This window comes from Botryllus schlosseri, chromosome 14, assembly GCF_051294905.1.
Source record: "Botryllus schlosseri isolate E-star chromosome 14, Bs_hap1, whole genome shotgun sequence".
Classification (NCBI taxonomy): Eukaryota; Metazoa; Chordata; class Ascidiacea; order Stolidobranchia; family Styelidae; genus Botryllus; species Botryllus schlosseri.
In genome coordinates this window covers 18551594-18575409 of record NC_137249.1, presented here as the reverse complement: position 1 = coordinate 18575409, position 23816 = coordinate 18551594, and the positions used below count along the sequence as shown (strand labels likewise).

The 23816-nt window shown below is 40.9% G+C and overlaps 2 long non-coding RNA genes across 2 annotated transcripts; one reads left to right on the top strand and one right to left on the bottom strand.

The window, feature by feature from the left end:
• The first annotated feature begins 407 nt into the window (after positions 1-407).
• Positions 408-4890, top strand: LOC145455663 (uncharacterized). The gene is made up of 2 exons (XR_013920386.1): positions 408-1885; positions 4446-4890. It is a non-coding gene; the product is annotated as an uncharacterized LOC145455663 (long non-coding RNA).
• A 12039-nt stretch (positions 4891-16929) lies between these two features.
• LOC145454929 (uncharacterized) lies at positions 16930-17959 on the bottom strand. The gene is made up of 2 exons (XR_013920252.1): positions 17671-17959; positions 16930-17256 (listed from the first exon to the last, which is right to left on the bottom strand). It is a non-coding gene; the product is annotated as an uncharacterized LOC145454929 (long non-coding RNA).
• Positions 17960-23816: the final 5857 nt, after the last annotated feature.

Sequence of the window (23816 nt, the reverse complement as noted above, 5' to 3'; positions counted from 1 at the left end):
CACTTCTTCTCGGACCTTGAGTTGACATTGATCTTGATATTTCGCCCATTACCTTCCAATAAGTATATTGCACGGAGACATTATGCCGACATTCACAAAATATATTGCACGGCAATAACATTGCCTACATTACAGCGACATTCACAAAGTAGATGGGCCCTAGGGAAGACTGATTGCTGATAGTCATGTTGTCATGAATAAGAAAGCACACTATTGACCCTTATTATCAATGGACTCTTATGCGGATGAGGCAGGGGCATATATGGGTCTGCGTATACATCATCGCTTCATTTTTCGCAGGAGTCTAAATATGGAACAGGCAATGTTATATAGTACTTTACAACTTCGGAGCAACGCATCCCAGTCGTGCATTGTCCATGGATTAAGAAGATGAATCATTCATGTAAGTTGGAGTGATGATTTATGATTGTTCATGTTCATTAATCAGCGATTTATTAGCCTGAAAAAAGTGTCATAAATGATGCGCAAATAGACTCTGTGACGGTGGTTCCCGATCAGGATTTCGCTAGTGGTGCTCAGAATTGCTGCATGATATTTTGATATTGTAACTCTACGACCTGATGTTTCGTTGAATCCAAGTGTGCCATAATTCACAGTGACGCTAATCTGGTATACATGATTTCCATAGATATCTCAGGTTGGCTGCATCACTTCTGTTCTGTTTAGTAGGGCTTGGCAAAATCGAGCACCTGAGTGAAGAGTGATTGATTCTGAATCTGGTGTTAAGTGTCAAGTATTCGATAATCACTCATTATGATGTTATACTCATAACAGTCATAACAGTATGAGTATTATGGAAAGTTGAAAACGTATCTTTGATGTTTCTACTAAGAACATACAATGATGCAATGCTAGTTTTACATCACACTAAATTACAGATAATTTGGTATATTTTCGACTGATACCTATTTCATTGCACTTTGTGACTATGCTGTGGGTTAATCATGACTTCACAGATATGTCATTTCCACTAAAGTGAATAGCTTTGTACTACGTATTTTGTATGCTACTTCCACATTGGAAAATGGTATCAAAGATATAATTTCATTGATAACTGTACTCTTGGTGGCAAAGAGCGTATAATTTCAGAAGGCCTACTTGAAAAAGTCATCTAGTTGGCTCGAATCAATAGAATTAATGGTGACCAGTGAACTCGGCCCATGACGAATTCGGCCTATTGAACTCGGCCTTCGGTGAACTGGGCCCATGGTGACTTTGTCAATACAAATTATTATAAATGTCGTGAATCGTATTATTAATTGAAGGCAATGGCGAATTGGTGGTGGCGGATATGTCGCATGAATGTTATTCCTACTGGGGGCGGTATCGTATGTCGGATGTATAAAATGTTATATTGAACGTACGGAGCTGTATAATGTTGACGAAGAGTGCAGAACGTCAAGGATCAGATCGCACATCGTGAATTAGGTGCATCCCAAGATTAGGGTTGGAGAGGCTTAGGTTTAGGCCGAGTTCACCTCCGAAGGCCGAGTTTACCGTAGGCTGGGTTCAATGGGCTGAGTTTACTGGTAATCGAATTAATACTCGATTTAGATTCGAGTACTCATGTGCCAAGCTTGTACTTGTACACCATTGTTTTTGTTTTTTCAACAGGATGTTATGGATACCTGGCTTCAGTTCTTGACAAATGCCTTCACTAAACCTATTCTAATCATTTAAATTTTCTAGATCGACAATGTCTTCAATTGATGGCAACAACGTCAAGCAGGCTGTACGAAGAATGCCTTCTAGACTGGGGCCGAGATCGTTTGGAAGAACTACTGTGACCTAGAACAAGCGTTGCTTTTACTCTACAAAATCGGTGCTGCGCCATGCTCGGGAAAAACTCAGAAAGCAATCGAAGGTAAAAAACGTTGAACAGACTATATAGAAACCAGAGGTGGTCAAAGTAATCATCTTTTGTACTTAAGTTGAAGTAATGTCATGAATTTATACACACGTAGATGTAACAAGCTACAAGGTGTGTCAAATCTATTTGAAATGGAAGTCGAAAATGAAGTTCTGAAATATGCTCTATTAATAACTTTTAAAAAGTAGATTTGGTCGATGTGTTGCATACGATTGTCCGACATATGAGCATGCGACACAATGGAAAACGACAGTTGAGCATGAGCATGGAACAGTTTAGCACGCGTCACTTCAGTATGTGACTTCATAACCCCAAAACTAACCCTAACCCGAAACATAACACTGAAATTAACCGCTATATATCCCGACCCCAAGCCCAAGCTTAAATTCAACCCTAACCCGTAATTTAACTCGCATGCTCATGTGTCGCATACCCGTATGTCCACAGACCGTTGCATACTCAATAGTTGGTGGGGTGATCAAAGTAATCATTGTTTGCACTTGAGTAGAAGTAGTAGCAACGCTGTTAACATCTACTCCAGCATAATTAGTGGTTCACAAGGCGACAGTGGAGCTTACCGCTGCCCTAATGAATTGATATCTTGGTAAATTTGGGGTAGCGGGCTTATCGAACGCCTTGAAATCTTCATTAATATAAGGATTGCACAGTGTGTGATATATAGAATCGAAATTCGAATTCTCGGTAAAGTATTATATAGTTTCGAATACTGAAAATATATAATACTTTACTGAGAATTAGAATTTCGATTCTATATTCGTACACGAAATTTACTTTCACTTACTCGACTCGAATCATTGGAATTAATACTCAATTCAGATTCAAGTACTAGAATCATTGTGGCCACTGGCCAGCCCTAGTTATTCTAGGTGGTCGCTTCCAAACAAAGATGGTCGGAGACTCGGAGTAGTCGTAGTTAGTACTTAAGTATCAATAGCGATTTACAAGACATCAAACTACCTTTCAAGTATAAGTAGAAAGTGAAGTTCGAAAAAGTAGGCTACTGGGGTGAGTAGTTTCAAAAAGTGGACACAGTCGAAATGTCGAGGCTTATTGTATGTAGTCGTAGCAGGGTTGTATTGAATCGAGTCATGACTCGACTCGTGTCCCGATTTTCTGATGACTTGACTTGACTCGAGTCATTTTCGCAAAATTCGGAAATGATTTGACTCTACTCGAGTCAATCTGTATATTGACTCGACTCGGACTCGAGTCATTGCGCATGACTCGAACCAAGTCATATGACTCGAGACCAACATTTCATTGCAATTTCGAAGTATAGTAAAGTGACCACACTATTGGGAATTCATCTATTGGTACTTGTATTCGAAAATGCGACCAGAAACTGCTAAAAGTGAGGAAAATTAGTAGGCTATATTTTGAATGAGAATTGAGAACCATTCGATATCACCAAACACAGTTATAACAAGTGGGTTAACAAGGCTTTAACTGGAAACTGAGCGTCAACACAATGACTTGGACTCGGACTTGACTCGGTGGTGAATTGAAAATGACTCAAATTGACTCGAGTCAAAACTATAAAATTGAGATTGACTTGTGACTTGGTTACAACCCTGAGTCGTAGGTGCATGCTTCTGAACAGAGATGGTCAAAAACGTAGTTGTTTTCAGCACTCAAGTAGAAGTATTTGTTGTATCATCAATGGAGTAGAAGTAGTAGTAACGCCATGTATTTCCACTCTGGTACAAGCAGTGATTTACAAGTCTTGTCCAAACTAATTGATGTGAAAGTATAATTTTTGAAAAGTACTCAAGTATGTACTTTAGATGTTTCCAGGGTTGTAGCCAAGTCACAAGTCAATCTCACTTATATAGTTTTGACTCGAGTCAAGTCGAGTCATTTCCAATTCACCACCGAGTCAAGTCCAAGTTAGCGAGTATAGGGTCGAGTCCGAGTCATGGTGTTATGACTCAAGTTCAACCATTGCGTTGACTGCTCAGTTTCCAGCTAAATTCTTGTTTAATCCAGTTTTTATAACTCTGTTCGGTGATATCAACGGTTCGCATTTATAATATAGGCTACTGATTTTTCTCACCTTTAACAGTTTCTGGTCGCATTTTCAAGTACTGCTACCATTAGACGAAATACCAATAGTGTGGTTACACTAGTGTGTTATCGGTCTTGTCCGTCCGAGTCTCGATTCATATGACTTGTCCGAGTCATTACATAGATTGACTCGAGTCGAGTCATTTCCGAATTTTGAGAAAAAGACTCGAGTCACTAGAAATCGCAACTCGACTCATTGCAATTACAGCCCTGGGTGTTTCCACAAGTTGATTTGATTGGCTGACGCATACTCTGTATCGCTAGTTCAGAAGCTCTCCACGCTCAAATAGACGCAGTAGTCATAGTATCGTCATAAATTTTCACTCAAGTACAAATAGAAGTAGCGATTTACAAGACATATTACAATTAATGCAAGTGGAAATATATAGTGAAGTTCTGATACATATTTCATGTGCTATGAAGAGTGTATCTACATACAATTTGCTGACATTGTTTTTATGTGCTTCAGGCAAAACAAGGACTGAGAAGAAACCTGTTGTTGCAACCAAAGTTTATTGCCAAAGACGAATACGCGCTCGCGCTCTTAACATGATGCGGTACAGCCGATGCATCGTTTTACGTCTTGCAATGGTAGTTCCTACTTATGATTGCTTATGTCTGTTTTTAATTGTCTTAGCGGTTGTCCTTTGTCAAATTCCTTTGACACGTTTGTTTCAAATTTCTCGTATGCACCTCAATTGGAATGTTTGTCATGTTAGTTAGTTAAAACTAGCTGTGATATTTCCAAAATTCATTTGACAAATTTATTTCATATATTTATAATTTTGTGATCGAATTTTCAGTTAATCCTTAACTTTGTTAAATTAAATAATAAGAGTTCTTTAATTAATGTTTTACTTGAAATTTGCAATTGTCGTTTTCCAGTAACCGAATATAAACAGTTTGTGAGCTTATATGATGTTGGATTCCATGTAGTGGGAGCAGAGCAGGTATCGAAGTGGAGGAGGTAATCATAGAGATCATTAAGTATTCCACAGGGAGTCCTGAGGACTTGAACAGGGGCGAATAACACGTCCGCAGTACGTGGACTGGCGTCCATAGGGAGTGGCATGACGTCCACAGGGAGTGGCGTCACGTCCACAGTACGTCAGACGCGTCCATAGGGAACCATGTGACGTCCAGGATAGGTCAGCCGCGTCCATGAGGAGTCGCTTCATGTCCACAACACGTCATTGCGGACGTACTCAGAGAGCAGACAGGACGTCCCTAGTTGTCGACAAACTCACTCCAGGGAGGTGACGGTCGTAAGTTACCGGACGTCCTGCCGGCAATTCCACCGGAAGTCAACTGGACATCGAGTGTTTGCTGGGATGTAATTACCACCTATTCATTCATGCATTATAGAAAATTTTGGTACCTAGGGCGACCAGGCCACACAAACTTTGCTGACCATCAAAATCACGATATGGGGTTCGTGGGGGCGAAGCCCTCAGAAGTTCGGTTTATCACGCTATGGGTGCGCAATGCAATCGTTTTTAGGGGGGTTGACGAAGTGCTGTTACGGCCCTCCCTCTTACTCATTGTCTTTATTACGTTCCTTACAATATGAAGTTGGGGGGCGCTGGAGCACGATAATTTTTGAAAGGGGGCGCTTGAAGAAAAAAGGTTAAGAACCACTGTACTGAACGAAAAGACGCACACGATTTCAAATTGACATATCTGCACTGACAAATAATTTTTCTCTGCGGGATGGCATTTGTCTTGTGGGGTTCAAATTGCGAGGACAGGAAGATTCGGCGTCAGCCATATAGACGCACATGGACGGTTAAACATCTATATGTATATCGAAGTTTTCGGTCAGTCGGCAGTTCTTTCCGGTAAAGGTTTTCACGCTGCCGGTTGTTCTGGTACACGTCTCGGAGTCGCATATTATATGGCCTAAAACTTCATATATCTTGGTGCATCGTGTCACGGTAATGACCGACGCCGAAATGCTCTTTTATATAAATCATGCGTATTTTTTCTGGGAATTAAGGGCGAAGTTAATAAAGTTGGATTAGCAATAAACTCGATTATCGCGTTCGTCAGGATTTATCAACCCAGGATTAAGGAAACCGGTTGATCGCAACGATTATGTGATAAACCAAACCGGAACAGACTATAGATAACCAGTTATCTATAAAAACTGCGTACGCTGCGTACCATTCCTACGCACAAATATTTCCGATAATGACCCTGCCGACTGTCACCTAGATAATGGCTTCACTGAAGCCGCCATTGCAGAGCGATATCAATATTCTATAATCCGTTTCTTAACTGTACCGTCCGAATTGGACACGAATTTCAATTGGCGATGATGATCATTCTGCTTATTGCCGTGGAAATATCGTTATCAGCAGGCTGTTATTTCTTTTCACAAATTGACAACTGGCAGCCTATAACGCGTTTACGAATTATGATGCAAAAGATAACGCCACTTGATTGAAAACTCGGGACTAGGGCTGGGCACAATGATTCGAGTACTCGAATCTGAATAGAGTATTAATTTTAATGATTCGAGTCGAGTAGCAAAAGACGGTTTTTTCGAGTACTGAAAGTTAATTTATCAACTAGAATTATAGTTTCGATACCATCATCCACTGTTGAAGCCTTGAAACATTGATTGGCGGTATTGTAGCATACGAAACATATCCTACAAAGCTACGAAAGTTACTGGACGTAGCACATTTCCGAAGTCATGATTATCCCACAACATTGTCACCAAGTGGAATGAAATCGGTATGGTCGAAAAATACCAAAGTATCATTTATGAGAAGGATAACAGGCATTATATTCTTTGTGGTGGGATAAACGGTACATATTTGAACTTTGGCGTATTACCTTCTGTTATGACGTCATACTGAGTGATACTCGATTACTCGACTTTACTCGAAGCATATTACGTGATTCAGAATCGAATCACTCAGGTACTCGATTTTGCCCTGCCCTACTCATAACTAGGGCTGGGCAAAATGATTCGAGTACTCGAATCAGAATCGAGTAGTAATTTTAATGATTCGAGTCGAGTAGTAAAATACGATTTTTTCGAGTACTGATATTATACGCTCCTCGCAACTGAAAGTTATTTTACTGACAAGAATTATAGTTTTGATACTATTTTCCACTGAGGAAGCCGTGAAACCTTGATTGGCCGTGTTTCAGCATACCAGGCACAGTACAAAGCTACGAACGTTACTGGAAATAACACATTTCCGAAGTCATTATCATCCAGATAACAGGTATTACGTTCTTTGTGGTGGCATAAAAGGTTCATATTTGAACTTCGACATAGTACATCCTGTTGTGACGTCATAATGAGTAATACTCGATTACTCGACTCGACTCGAAGCATATTACGTGATTCAGAATCGAATCACTCAGGTACTCGATTTTGCCCAGCCCTACTCATAACCCCTTTGTGTTCGACGTGATGGACGAATTGCCGATCGATACGCGGTCCCTCGTATGTTGTTGTTTGTGGTATTCATGGTGTTTTTCGACTGCATTGGTCATTTACACCAGGCCGATATTTTTATTATGATTTTGCATCTGACGATTTAGAGTACTTCCGGACTTTTTTAACACCGCTTAAGCAGATCGTATGGCGAGGAGCATAGATAAGCCTTTCACGTCTGTAATCATCTGTTACTAGCAGGACCTTAACTGCCCCATTGCAACCCCATAATTGGTACATCGAGCTCGAAGAGGGGCCAAAATGTTCTAACGAATCAACATGAATGATGGAGTATTTGTTTGTAGAAATATTGAACATCTTTCAAATTTTTCATTGCGCTGTGCGCGATTTGACATCGGCGTCGGCCATTACCGCGCCACGACATACCAAGACATATGGCATGTTTATGCCATCATGAATACGGGAAAATATTTACGCCAGGCGCGACAAGATAACTGTCACGTATGCACTGACCGCAGAAAAACGTGCGCCCACGAACATGCAGTGGTTTAAACGTTAGTCGCGAAAGGGCGTCAGGTATGTGGCACATTGATATTTGGATGAAAAGTTGGTCGCGAACTGAAAAAGGTTGGGAAGGACTGGCCTATAAGGTCCTTTGAGCCCAGCGCCGTAGTTTCATCAACATCAGTGTCTTTATTTCGGTCTTTTTGAGTTCCATGCTCGAGCTCTTTCACCAACGTTCACTTTCGTTTATCGTGCGTCCGTACCTTGAGTCTTTGCTGCCGACTTTTGTCTCGGCCCACATTCACTCTGGGCTTTTTCATACACTGCAATCGCCGCGAGGTTAGCGATGAGGAGCCCAGATAAACCGCTGTTTGTGAATATTTAGTGAGTCTCTGCGGTGAGCTTGACCCGCATTTGATGTTGTGTGATTGCGGGTTGGTGAATATTTAGAGCAAACGTTTGCAACAAAGCAAGTGAAATTTCGAGATTGGCAAGGTGCATGCTAGTTTAGTGTTGATATTTTCATGTCAACAGCGCCATGCAATAGAGTGGTTCGAAGTTGAAATGCAAAGAATTTCAACCAAAGATGTCATAATGACGTGAAAGACTGTAATATTGCAATATATGAAAAAGTTCACTGTCTAAGTTTCTGAGGTTCACACACAGAACGCCAACGTGGACTTCACGTTCACACCATCCCTCCCTAGTTGTGACCATAAACCCAACTCGGAATTTGATCGTGTTTCGCTACATCATTACAAATGCCATAATCCAATTATAGCCAAATCCAGAAGTTATGTAGGCATATGTTTCTTAATTGTACTGGAAATTTAGTATCCGAAATACGTCGTACGAGATGTTGCTGACACAAAACGAGCAGTCGGTACCAGCTCAAACATTATTTTATATATTGCGGCTCGTAACAGGCAGAAATATCATATGGTGAAGACGGAAAGTATATATAGATTGTAGCTGTACTTTTTCGTCTATTGAAAATTCCATTTGTTTGCTGTGATTCATAAAATTATTCCCAATGTTAACCATAACTTTTTCCGCCACTCAAAAATGTTATAGTGGACTACAAAGCCCTCGTGTGTGGCCTAGGTATGGGCCTACATCCAGCAACGTAGCCTACATCCACAGCGGAAGAAGGGAGGAAAATTTACGAATAGGTTTGGACAGATTTTAGAAATAATTACAAACTGGAACATCATCCGGCCTGAGCATAATTGGCTCCATTTGAATCGTTACACCCAGTAGTAAACTGTTGTTTCGTCCGTGGGATTTGCCTTTGTTTCCACGAAGAATAATGTGTTCCGCATTTCATCGCGTCCCGTGACGTTACAGGCTTGTAATCATTGACTAACCAATTCTATAAGTTGCGATTATTGTGGATACGTACGTCAATCAAGTGATGGGTGTAGACTGCTAAAGAGACAAATTCAAGACGAGCTGTCCTGGATAATGGACCCAAATGTAATGATTCACCGTGGCAATAACAACAATGCAACACCGTTCTATGCAATTCACATCAGTGTTTCTTAACGTGGGCTCCAGCTCCCCCAGGGGGCGATTTGGATGTTGAAGGGCGCGGAAACGCTCGGGGGACGATATTGGGGGCGCTGGGCTCAGGTGGCAGTATGAGGGACACCGAAGAAAAATGGCGTCGCAGAGGAGGGCGTATTAGAATTCTCATTGCAAATTAACAGTCGACAAACTCTGTGAAATCCTGAAATTATTCGTCGCGCTGCGCGCGAATATATTCCGGCGTTATTTGCAACGGGTTTCCATGAGTGCGGTGGTTTATTATAATTCATATAAAATGAATTGCACAAGGTTTTAGATCGGCAATCGGCAATACTGTTTAGTGTTGTACCCCACAACCTCACATGGACGTTGCTTTGTTTGGCATACATTCCTGTTACAGTTAATAACTGATGGGCGCAATACTAAATTCAATACGAGCGAGCAAAGATCTCTGCCACATTTCCAGTTAATTTACTAGTCACACAAAGCAATAAAATAAAACTCAACATAAGAACCTTTCCCGTATTGCCAATCGCACAGGTGAATCCGGGATGTGTCCGTCGTGCTCTAACCAGATGGTGTGAGCCGGTACCCGTACACATACGTGTATTGTATGCAGTCGGTCTCGAGTCGTATTTTGTCACTTCCATTATTTGCTAATACACATGTGGCCACAATCCGTAATATTACATATTAGGCTTAGACTTCAAAATAAATGATTCCGGTGAAAAACTAAGGTCTGGATTTGAAAGTAACATTTTAGGAGGGTTATAATAACTAGAGTCATGACTCGACTCGAGTCCGACACGAGTCGCGATTTTCCGATGACTCGACTTGACTCGAGTCATTCTCTCAAAATACGGAAATGAATCGACTCGAATCGAGTCCATATGTGTATTGACTCGACTTGGACTCGAGCCATTGCGCAGGTCTCGGACCAAGTCATTTGACTCGAGTCTCAAAGGCCAAGACCGATATTTCATTGTAATTTCGAAGAATAGTAAAGTAACCACACTCTGGGTATTTTGCCTATTGGTGCTGGAAAATGCGACCAGAAACGGGGAAGAGCGAGAAAAATTGGTCTATTTTAAATGTGAACCATTCGATATCACCAAACATAGTAAAAAGTGGTTTTAACAAGACTTCACTCGAAACTGAGCAGTCAACGCAATGACGTGGACTCGGACTCGAGTCATAATACCATGACTTGGACTCGACACTCTGCTCGCTGGCTTGCACTAGGACCAGACTCGGTGGTGAACTAAAAACAGGGTTGTAATGACTCGAGTCATGACTCGACTCGAGTCACGATTTTCTGATGACTCGACTTGACTCGAGTCATTTTCTCAAAATACGGAAATGACTCGACTCGACTCGAATCAATCTGTGTATTGACTCGACTTGGACTCGAGTCATTGCGTCTGACTCGAACCAAGTCATATGACTCGAGACTCAGACGGCCAAAACCGACATTTCATTGTAATTTCGAAGAATAGTAAAGTAACCACCAATTGTAATTTCGTCTATTAGTACTTGTACTTGAAAAAGCGACCAGAAACTGTTAAAAGTGAGGAAAATCAGAAGATAATAAATGCGAGCCATTCGATATCACCAAACAGAGTTACAAAAGTGGGTTTAACAAGACTTCAGCTAGAAACTGAGCAGTCAACACAATGATTTGGACTCGGACTCGAACCTCGGACTCGGACTTGACTCGGTGGTGAATTGAAAATGACTCGACCTGACTCGAGTCAAAACTATAAAAGTGAGATTGACTTGTGACTCGAAGCCTTGTGACTTGGTTACAACCCTGATTAAAAATGACTCGACTTGACTCGAGTCAAAACTGTAAGCGTGAGATTGACTTGTGACTCGAAGACTTATGACTTGGTTGCAACCCTGCATTTTGGCATCATTTGACTGGCGCATACCGCCAGCGATCAAAAGTTTTCAATACGGCCCCCACACCAAATTGAGTTTACCAACCCTGGTTTTAGAAGATCCTTGCCGTGTATTTTCTGTCATCATTCTTGGCCCGGTCATTATTTAGGATATTTTCAATTCTAAATCTGTCATAGTATGTAGAAATGCTCTTACTAAATGAAGCCATCAAGTTGATATACAAGTCCTGACGACGTTTCAGAATTTATTGATGCAAATGCATATCTGGTTAAAGTCGTCATCGTTGGTACGAGAGTAGAAGTAGAGATGATGCCCCATTTGTCTGCTCAATTACAAGTATAACATATGTCAAAAGTACTTCCAAAGCAGTGGTTCATGAACCTTTTACACCGCGACCCAAATCTGATTTTTTTTGGCATCTCGCGACCAAAGCCTCCCACATCAACACGAATGAATTTTTACTGTCAGTATGATACGTATTTACCGACATGTTTGAAGTAGAGAAGGTGCGGACAACCATAGTTGTATGCAACGCAGTTTTGCGAAACACGTGTGACGCACAGGATTTCAAACCGGGTTGCATAACTTTCCTCTACGGACCACATTTTTACAACGGGACTATTCGGTGCCGAACATCAATATTGAAGGTTTTGGCCAACCAACAACGGTCATTTTGGGCCAAGATTTTATCGCATTTATCTGGTTATTTTTCGCAGTGCATTTTGGACGCAGCCGCATGCAGCCTAAACTTTATGTATTCATGTGTCCCGGCGTGGGTGGAGAGGGTGGCCTCAAAATACCAATGAACACATTACACACCCTTTGTTTATATCAGCCCAACGGTACCCGGCGGCGTGAAGCGATATTAGGAATATTCTGCTCTTTTACAATTGAGAATAAAGTTGATTCATTTTTGTAAATTATTTGCGTATTCAAAAAAAATATCGGGTGCACCATTTACGGCCGCGCTCTTTCCCTCACTGTACCTTGATCAATTGATCATGTTAGACCAGTGGTTCCCAACGTGGGCGATATCGCCCCCCAGGGGGCGATTTGGCGTTCTAGGGGGGCGAAAATACCGAAGGGGGCGATAGGGGGCGAAAACAGACGAAGGGGGCGATAGGGGGCGAAAACAACGAAGGGGGCGATAGGGGGCGATGGCGCGTTAGAACGGCTATTTTGGAGTCGGGGCCATAACTGCCGCACCCCAAACCTCCCAATTGGGGGTGGAGGGAGGTGAACTCGAAGGGGCCCATAATTATTTCGTGAATTAACATAAATTATGGAGTAATTTTTCAGAAATTCGTGCAACTTTTTCAAAAATTGTTCGCGCTGCGCGCGATTTAACGTTTTTATACATCTTCATTTTGGGGTACCCGCCACCCAACAAAAATACGAATGATTTATGGAAATGGGACACTTCGGCGTCTGCCATTACTGGGCCATGACACATCAAGACAAATGAAGTTTGAGGCCATGTAACATGCGACTCGAGAAGTATGCCAGAACGATCAGCTGCGATAAGACCTTGGCCGAAAAGGAATGCCCTTGTGCAGACCGAAAACTTCGATACATATATGTTTAATTGTCCATAGGCACCTCAATGGCTGGCGCCGAATGTTCCGGTCCTGGCGACCTTAACCCTACAGGACAAATGCCATCCCGCAAGGAAAAAATTATTTGCCAGTAAAGAAATACCAATTTGAAATCATGTGCGTCTTTTAGTTTGCTACGTTTTGACGATTTCTATATCTTTTGACATAGCAGATATAGGAGGTCACGAAAGAGCATCATGTAACGAAGTCAATGTAGCAACGATTCCGCCCCAAGATGTTAAATTATTATTTAGGGATCCTACCTTTTCCAACACACACCACACTCAGCTCTACCGGAAAATCTGATTACGTGAGCAGAAAGAGGATATACAATTGATAGTAACATATATGCAATTCCCGATCATATTGACCGATTCAAACATAAATTATATGAATTTGTCGCGCTTCGCGCGTTTAGGCGAAATACGGTGATTACCACCAAACAGTACATGAAGTAGGGTGTAGCCGATATGTAGCGACAAAAAGTCCACTGGCTGAGGGGGGTCTGGTTTATCACCATATGGGGCCAAAGACCGACGTTTTGGGGGGCCTGACGAAGTGCTGTTTTTCGGTTCCCAACATTTGGGGGGCGATGATCGGTGCGGAGCTTCAAAAGGGGGCGATGAGTCGAAAAAGGTTGGGAACCACTGTGTTAGACCTTTCCAGAGAAACCAATGTAAAACAAGTGATATTATGACATCACACCTTGTATATGTACAGTACAATCCAATCCAATCACGGGCTATCGCGCGAAGCCCAAAGAAATTTATTTGTTGCAAGAAATTTAGCAATCGCTTTGAGCGGTCGCCACCCAAATTTATATCCTTCGCGAGCCATATTCTAAGAACCCCCATTCTAGTGGAAGAATAAAATGAACCTTGGAAAAGTACCAAAGTAAGTATTTGCAAAAAGTAGATTTGATTCAGATGTCGCATACTTCCAGTAGGCGATCAAAGCAGGCCATTTCGCAATTGCATGGCGCATCTTCACGCCTATCACAAAACGATTGATGCCATTTTAAAGGGGTTCAATATTCTAAAGGCTAAACTATACTCAGTTACCGTGATACAGGGGCTATTCCACCCCGTCGCCAAAACAATTTCACTCGTAAATGCGAGTGAAACCTATCCCAAACCAATTTTTATCTCGCAACGTCAGAAGTCCAAAAAGTAGGTTGTTTTGAATAAACTGCCGTTACGTATAAAAGTGGAAGTGGTATGTGAACATAACGACTTGAGTAGGCTAGGTATTACAAATAAGCAAATCATACTTGAGTAATTCGAAGAAGTAGAAGTTCTTCGTTACGGACCATCTCTATGCAAAGGAGTTCTAATACCAATTTATCCGCTCTTGGGACCCGCGCTGGAATAGAATGTGGTATACAGGGACCGGATTTTAGTGTGACAGCCGCTGAACGTAAACGTTTAATACGCAGATAATAAGCAATCGATATTAACGATGAGGTTGAAGCCACTGCAACAAAATGTTCGGTACCTTACTCTGATTTTCTAAGGTTGTATCGTGATTTTTATATCCACTGACCGATTCCTGGGAACGTGATAGCTCTTCTCTGTGGATGCAGCTGCTGATGGTGGAATATGGGATAACATTGTATGTAGATGTTCATTTCGTCACATAATTTCGAGCTTTGGTTGATGTGAATATAAAAAATGTTTTAGTGGTGGCCTAGGATATTTCATCTGTTTACGCTGTCTACAGAGGCATTTGTACTAAATAGATGCGATAAATATGATAACGCCGTAACTGTTCGGAGTTACGACTGAGACGTGATTAAACACAATAAATTGCAATATCGATTTCTATCTACTTCGAGGCTGAGTTCCAGTGTTAAAATATAAATTAGCTCTATCCAAACAGAAGTGAAGTTGCAAATAGTCAACGGCCCAGGCTGTGAAATACCGAGCAATCGCACCAAATGAAATACTTGGAATGGGCACTAATCAAAGACCAATACTAAATGGATTCCATTTAACCGTCGTTCTTGGCCAGATGCATATCAGATACGAAGACAGCATGTCATGTTCGAAGACAAGGCTGACAAACAATGCCTTCGCATCACAGCGTAATCGAAGTTATATCGTTGGATACCGGAACTCGGAACGGCTTCAGTTACACCAAGAATTGACTAATTGGCACATGCTGCGGCACGCAGATTCAACTCAATTAGAGCTATTGTTCTTCATGTTGCTGGAGGAAGGGTATCGGCGGAATGCGGGCTTGGTGTTCAATTCATAGGGGTAGACTACGCAGGTGATGCATTAATTATACCGATCGGTGATTGCCGCCTTCTTGTGTTCAAGTGTAAACCAGCAATCCCATTGAAGGAATGAAACAATGCTGCTTCACGGGAAGCAATGGAAAAGTGCTCTGGGAAAAAGAATGGAGTGATAAACGCAGCGGGCTTCACACCATGTATATCGCAGTTGAAGAAAAAGTGGCAATAGATATCGTCGTCTGTAAGGTGGGGATTGCAATCTCAATACGCGTTAGCATTCAGCCTGTGAAGAGCAGATTCGGAGTAAATCGTTTATAGCAGACGCTCTTTTAAATCGTCTTGCGATCTTCACTGTGAAAGTAACCGATACCTGCATGATGAAGCGCACGCGATCTTCAGATGAGTTGTTAGGATTTTCAAGCAGTTCAAAGGTAAGGATAATTCGGAATTGTGATTGCAACCGGATTCATCAACATCGGTTGATTACGGGCAATAGCTCTTCGATGAGAGCAGTGGCTCCCAACGTGATCGATATCGCTCCCCAGTTGGCGTCGTATGCAAACTGCTTGATATGGGGGCGATGAGTCGAAAAAGGTTGGGAACCCCTGAATTAGAGGGTGCCACAATCTGGACGCATCTTCGCGCTCTGAGTCCGTGGAACTCATCCCAACACCAGTTTTGTAGATTGAACATGATTTAAAGGCTATTTACAGGGGTCCATGATCTCTAAGGGATAAGTTAGCATATGTTCCTATATGATGCAGGAAATTTTATGCGCAAACAACCAGACGCCGAGTTATTTATGTCGCGTCAATTAACATGAACTGCATGACCGAGGAAGCTATTGAAATACTCATATATCAAAGAAGTCTCGACCCACGACCGCACTCTATGGGATGGCGATGGTGATACATTGCGAAACACTAAGATTCATAGAATCAGTCGCAAACAAGCGTGTCATTTCAACTACCACTACCGTCATATATTTTGAAGATATCTGGTATAAAGACAGAATCCTATTTTCATGTGAGATTATGAAACACATCGCACATCCATACAATTAGGGTTGCATTTAAAACAAAACTCAATTTGAAACAAACATGTTTAAAATAGGGCGTTGAATTGAATATTCGTGAGGTCATCGCCTAAAAAGAAAAGATAAAATTGTTTTAAACAAGGGCCTTGTTTTAAATATGCTTGTTTTAACTTGGTTTTTGTTATAATTGAAACCCTATCGTGTGTCAACCAGAGTTGGATCAATTACATTATTTCAGTTCAATTACAATTACAATTACAATTACTTTCATGAATGTTTCAATTACATTACAATTACAATTACTCCATGCTAAAAATATCAAATTACAATTACAATTACAATTACTCTTTGCATGCTTCAATTACATTACAATTACAATTACAATTGCTGCTGTTGAACATGTAATTTAATAATCATAAATTCAACCGTGCTCCTTGACAACCGTAGCGTCGTATTTAACAACAATTCTAGTCTAGTTCAGATTGTGTTGTAATAAATGCGTTTATGTGCGTACATAGTATGCTATGTGAGATGTCATTGTGGCGTAATATAAGCGTGTTTTGAATGCTCGGTAATTATGGCTCACGTAATTGGAAATGTACAATGTTATTTACGTAATTTCCTATGGGTTAGGATTAAGGATAGGGTGCAGTATGTCGTTGAAAAAGTATTATAATATATGCACGTGTTGGATTTGCGTCTATAGTATATAATTTAAGATATCATATTCTTTTTATCGAGGGACGTAGGAATTAGGATGAGGAGTGAAAACAAAACCGTGCTTTGTCAGATAAGACGTTATATAATATCCAGTGGTCTGGTTAGTTAGCCAGACGAAATAACGATGCAGCATCGTGATCTGAAATCGTATTGTAGATTGCCAGCCCACGGATAGATGCGCAAGATGTGAGTCACGGATGAATGCGCCGACAAACATACTGCAGAGCCGGCTAAAAGCAGCAAACTTTGTAGTCCTAGAGCTGGCGATCCATGCGTCCAAATTTGATGCATCTGGTCTTTATCGTAAGCTATTGATGTACTAATTCCGAAAATACAAAATAAAATCTCGTCAGGGCAATGTAACTGCTCCAAAATAGCCGTTTAAGGCCGACTGTTCTGAAAAGTGAGAGCGCTGCAGCAGCATATCCACAACAATTACCAATTACGCCCAGCGATTGTTCAGAACAATGCCGATTCCCAGACTTTCACGACTATTTTGGGATGGTACCATTGCCTGGAAATATACTTTTATTGCGGAATCAGTGCGACACTAGCTTTCGATTAGGACCATACATATCAAATTTCGACGCTTGGATCGCCAGCTATGGGAATATCAATTCTGCTGCTTTTAGCCGGCTCAGCAGTTCGCTTCTCGGCGTATTCAATCGTGAGTCACGTGTTGCGAATCCATCCGTTGGTTAGTAATCTAAAAATTGTATACAATGGCAGCCGAGGCCAGCATGGCGGTAAAAATAAAACTTCGCCCGCAAGGGCGCAGTCAAGGGCTTCCGCGAATGGATCCACCAAATTCCTTGTCGACATTTAAAGAGAATGCATTATAAGTCAATTGTTTTATGTTGTGCTTGTCAGGTCTCAATAGCAATTTAATGTAATTTAAATTGTAATTGAGCAAAATTTTTGTCAAATTACAATTACAATTACAATTACACAAAATAAAAATGCTCTAATTACAATTACATTACAATTACATTGAAAAATGTAATTAATTACATTCAATTACAATTACAAATTACAATTGATCCAACTCTGGTGTCAACAATCGTATCAGAAAATATGACGTCACCAGCATGAAATTTCGAATACGAGAGCGGTAAATGTGGTATTTTTAGATGGTACACAAACTCTTTTTGTTGACACAGCATTTGCTGGTGTATTGTGGTGAAATTCGACTCCAAGGCACACAAATGAGTGGATAATGGCATAATAGACAATTCTGAAAAAACGCGATATTTTTTTAAAGGCCTTCGTTTAAAACAGAGGTCTCAAACACGTGGCCCGCGGGCCGCATGCGGCCCGCCAGAGCATTTTGTGCGGCCCGCGACGACATTTTAGATTTTTATCAGTTTGACAATATATAAGTGTCACATATATCTTTTCAGGATATAACGTGAAAATTCCCTCTTAAATTGCTCCGAAAGCCTCAAACTATTCATCAAACGTCACCATCACATCAATTGCAAACGCTACCATGCAGTGGAAGATTCACTATTTCGCCACATTTCCAATTCATGATGACAAATCCTGACCCTTAACTTAGACGAAATTTGTTAGTTGTACTTAGACGCGACCTTTTCTAAATTACTCAGACTCGGGCTAACTCGATGGCAAAATGAAAATGACTCGAGTGGACTTGGAGTGACTCGGAATGCCGTGAATTTGTTAGAACCATGGACGCAACAAACTAATCGCGTATCAGGGGAATAGTAATAGATAAGAGGGTCACAGCTTCGTATTTCGCTAACTAAGCAAGTGGTTATGGCAACCATTGGCAATCTGTTAGTTACATCTTTGGTCGCTAAACCATGTTATTAAGACCACTTAAAGGTATCGAGTACCGCAGTGGGACGCTCCAACGATGTAACAGCAATGGGCCGTTCGGCGTTCCGACATTTCAATCACTAGGACACATTCATTATTATATTTATATTATATTTATATTTTTCTGCTCCAATATTTGAAGATATTTGGCAATGAGATTAATAGCATACTTATCAGAAGAATACCCAAATCATGGATTGGAATTACAATGCTCAACTTGAGAATGTTTTGGTATCAGATCACTCTCTATTATCGATATGGTAAATTCAAAATCTTCATAGTAGCAGAAAAATAATAACCCGATAGCTTTTATGATGGCATCATACATATGTCCGCCATATGGTGTCTATATCATATAATTAATACATATCAAGTACAACAGCAATTCTATTCAAATAGTTATAAATGTGATGATGATTCTATTCGTGCCAGGCCTAAATTGGTACAAGAGTAAATCACATTTCGACGATGTGTGTTCACTGTCAGTCTGTTGGATCGGCTCACTTTCAATAGGAATTCATTCCCGCAAAATAAGGCCTACTTGGAAAGACATAGAATACCCCTATAAAAGCTGCGGCCCGTGGCGTCGTCAAAACTGAAAAACTGGCCCGCGAGCACATTTGAGTTTGAGACCTCTGGTTTAAAACATTGTTTTGAAAAATGGGTTTCAAACAACCATTTATTTTAAATGCCACCCTACATGCAATAAATATATAGGCCTACACATAGTTGTGGTAAAATTAACTGACTTGGGAGTTGTCAATGCGGTATTTAGCGTAATTTCCAATTAGTATCTTCAATAGCCATATGATTCTCATCTTTTGACGTTTCTGCAGAGGCCCGTTCAATCAAAGTTGAACATGGGTGTAGACGAAATACATACTCGGATGAACTTTGATTGCACTTACTGCCTGACAAAGGATGCAACCGACAGAGAGTCAACCAAGAATGATCACAGGAATATTGGTAAACATCGCGCAATTATAATACAACGTTCCATTTCGAGTATAAGTGGTATGATAAGAGCATTTACTGTCGAGCAAACATTTTCGAAGTCACTGTCGTAGTTTTCTTGTTCAAAATTGCAGGATTGCAATTACTCGAGTCAGACGCGAGTTGCCATTTTCTCGTGACTCGACTCCAGTTGAACCACATCTTGCATTTACTCGACTTGAACTCTAGTCATTGAGCAAGTGAACCAGTTAATTGAATGTAATTGAATTGAATCGTAAGGAATAGAAATAACCGTGTTCTCGAAGAATACGCTAATAATATATCCCCAGCAACGGTTAGCCCGCTCAATTCCAACCGGGGTCGACACCGGAATTCCTCCCTTACTGTTGGTTGTTTTGTGGGATCCTCATCAGCATGCGATTCTCATAAGTGCTGTCTTACAAGAACCTATGACTCCATAGGCACTAAACTTAGAAGTTGATTAGCCTCTACATATTTTTAATCACCAAGTGCTTACTTCATTGCTATTTTAAATCTTACCAGAGGGAGAGACTCGCAGTTGGCCCGTGACTGAAAACTGTGACTTGGACTCGAACTCGAACGTTTCACAATTACTTGAGCTATTACTCGACTTCTCGTACCATGAATTGGACTCGGAGTAAATCTTAAATTCAGATATTGATATGTGACTCGAAACTTCGTGAATTGCTTATCTACTCGCGAGATTTGTATATGTAGTACAGACTTAAGATGCGTGCGACGCGCGACGCGTGACCAGTACTCAGTTGGTCGGATTTACGAAACAATCCTCATTTAGTCAGGCATAAAGCAGGCTTCCCGTTCTTCTATAGGAGTCGTGCGTGATAAGCCTTATCTTGTTCATGTTAACTGCAGAGGTGATCAGTAACGAAGTACTTTTACTTTTTCTTAGTACTCAAGTAATTTCCGCTATTTGCGGTACCTACTCATGTAAATCTAATTCCTCGCTATTTCTACTTCTACTTAGTAATATTTTGTGATTCACTTACCAACTTTTCACTATTTTTAGTTTGTCAAGTAGAAGTAGTTTGATCCTCCTTTGCACACAGTAGATGCGAAGTGACAAATATGTTTTTACGAAAGTAGAACGGTCAGCTTTTCAACATTTCATACCTTTGCAGAAAACGAAGGCAACGTCGTCCTATCCTGTGGCATAATTCCAGATGAAATTGAGGATTCGGACATTGACGAATATATGGCCATCAGTCCCAATGAGATATTCGACACATCATATCGGGTTAAGCAAAATCAGGTACGATACTGCGTGCAGTTGAAAGAAATAATGCACCTGAAGACACGATCAATAAGAAATATAGGCATATGGTAGGGATGGTGTGAACATGAGGTTCAAGTTTTTGGGTACATATACTTTGTGAATGTCGGCAATGTCGGCAATGTCGCGCAATGTCGGCAATGTCTGCAATGTCTGCAACGTAGGTAGTAGGTACAATATACGAACTTATATACCGTGCAATATACTTATATACAAATAATTATAACTGATATTATACTTGACCGATAGCAATGTCGACGATGCTGCCGCAATGTCGATAATTCAGCGCAATGTCAGCAATGTCGCCGCAATATAGGTACAATATACGAACTTATACCGTGCAATATACTTATATACAAATAATTATATCTGATATTATACTTGATCGATAGCAATGTCTATGATGTTGCCGCAATGCTGATAATACCAGCGCAATGTCGACAATGCCGACATTGCTGACATTGCGCCGAATTATCGACATTGCGCCGGCATTGTCGACATTGCGCTGGTATTATCAACATTGCGGCAACATCATAGACATTGCTATCGGTCAAGTATAATATCAGATATAATTATTTGTATATTAGTATATTGCACGGTATAAGTTCGTATATTGTACCTATATTGCGGCGACATTACTGACATTGCGCCGAATTATCGACATTGCGCTGGTATTATCGAAATTGCGGCAACATCATCGACATTGCTATCGATCAAGTTTAATGTCAGTTATAATTATTTGTATATAATTATATTTCACGGTATAAACTCGTATATTGTACCTACTACCTACATTGCAGACATTGCCGACATTGCGCGACATTGCGCAACATTGCCGACATTGCCGACATTCACAAAGTATATGTACCCCAAGTTTTGTGTGTTCTGTGTGTGAACCTCAGAAATCTTGAGGTTCACGTTCACAAACGAACCTTGATAGGTTCTGCACTGTGGACTTTTTTCATATATTACAATTTTCACTTCATTGTAACATCTTTGGTTGAAATTTATGGCATTTCAACTGCGGGCCACGCTATGCACGGCGCTGGCAGCATAAAAAATCAACACTAAACGTGCATGCACCCTGACAATCTCGGAAATTCTACTTTCTTTGTTAAAAAAGTCTGCTCGAAATATCCAGCTTTCCGTTTGTGAATATTTAGTGACTCTCTGCTGTGAGCTTGACCCGCAATGACGCAACATCAAGAGCGAAATACACTACATGTAGTCAGCGAATGATGCTTATTCAACCAATCAATGGAATTGATATCGTTGTCTGATGTATAAAATCTAGCAGGTGTACGGAGTCAATCTTGATTTCATATGTTTATTGTATCATTGCGATTGGGGTGTTGGCTACTGCTGTATAAATGTCAAGGAGTAATGTCGGTAGCAAGTATGGAAACCTGTTTTACACTCTTCTCAATATCAACGTCGCAATAATCAGACGCCGAATACACAGTCCGGTCTGGCCTATAGACCGTTAAGGCGTAAGATTATATTCCCTTGCAAGTCCTCGGCGAAATTGTTGGTTAAGCGACGGAAGTTATTGATCTTATGGGATTATTATATCATTCGATTTCCCCTTTTGCGACGTTTAAAACGTCAATATGTACGTACTTCAGCGTTGTGGCATTATGTGGCTCGAGTCGTCGCCAGGCATCGTGTACATTAATATAGGCTATCACTTCACTGAAATGTAGGGTCGGAATTAGCAATATGACGTCACGAGACGCCATGAGGTTCACGTTCGCGTTCACACAGAACCTTTCAAAAACGTTCGTTCGCGTTCACACGAACCTGAACCTTTCAGAGGCTCACATCATATAACTTCTGCTCTGCGGACAAAAACTATCAAAATCAATCAGAATGACCATAAAAGTATGGTTTCGTTCTCAGAACTGCGAAGACGAAACGGTCCCAATTGAAGTGTCTAGCCCTGGACTGTCAAATGATGACCATATCGTTGCTGGAAATGATGAGGAATCACCCAATCTTTTTAGACAAATCATTACGTCCGAGAGTGCATTACCTTCTTTATTAGGGTGCACTTGCACAGTCTACGGTGAGTATAATCATTGACAAAATGATAGACTTTCCGCCTTGCTCGACTTCCTATAGCTACTTAAACAGTTTAAGTTGGATTCAGTATCCGCGCAATCCGACCCATTTCCCGGACAAACAGGACACTGCGGCTGTCTTTATATACTGAGGCAATAATTATTGTTTTTCAATAGCTTTTTTGTCAGCTCTTTGAATGTCGAATCTATTTCTACAAAAAATTGTCATGCAATGTCGCGTTTGTTCCGTAATTTCACCTTCACTTCAGTGCCAATTGAAGAAGAATACGAAATGAATTGCTGGGAAATCGCTCCGATCATACCGGAAAGTCTGCGAAACGGTCCAACGAATTCATCGTAAGTATATGGCAGACATTTATTGGCAATAATGTTGCAATCCAGCTCATGCTAGTCACGATATGAAAATATTATATCAAAATATTATTGTCCCACAATTACTGTTTTCGTTTTCAGTTTACCGACAACGTCTACCTATAGTCTGCATGCATGACGCTCTGGCCTGCAAGCATCATCCTATCCCCGAGTCCAGTAATTCCGGACTTCTAGAGCAACCATATTGTTCTATTACAGGCGACCTCTAAAAGTAAGCACAAACATATCATCAACAACTCATCCACAAGGACGTACAGCTGCGCTAGCCACAGACAAAGGAGGGGGCCCATCAGTTGGAATCAGGTATAAGGTATTCGAGATGACAGCAAACGATGAAACAATATATA